The sequence below is a fragment of the Penaeus monodon genome, chromosome 32, assembly GCF_015228065.2.
Source record: "Penaeus monodon isolate SGIC_2016 chromosome 32, NSTDA_Pmon_1, whole genome shotgun sequence".
In the NCBI taxonomy this organism is placed as follows: domain Eukaryota; kingdom Metazoa; phylum Arthropoda; class Malacostraca; order Decapoda; family Penaeidae; genus Penaeus; species Penaeus monodon.
This window is the reverse complement of record NC_051417.1, coordinates 21,433,767-21,434,102: the sequence shown is the minus strand read 5'-3', so window position 1 is coordinate 21,434,102 and position 336 is coordinate 21,433,767.

Here is a 336-nt window from a genome sequence, read left to right as displayed (position 1 = left end):
GAGTCCTCAATCTTTACTTTTTCTGGTTTGTGGATAATCTTGCCCGCAGAATAAGGAGAAAGGGGAACAGATTTTATTATTTATAAACCATGTTCCTTCTGCATTTGTACTTGTTACTCCGTTAGTTTGTGATTAAATTGCGATGTAGTAATTGTTTAGATTCTTTCTTAAAAAACGTGTTTAAATCCTGCAAATATACTGCAGATTACTAACGGAAATATAAATTTGGCGTTAATTCTTTGGTTAATATCACCTCTCTAACACAATGTATACTGTGTAATGATCGCAGTGAGAAAGAGGAAGAGAGAGTGAGTGGAGGGATCAGCTTATGATTGT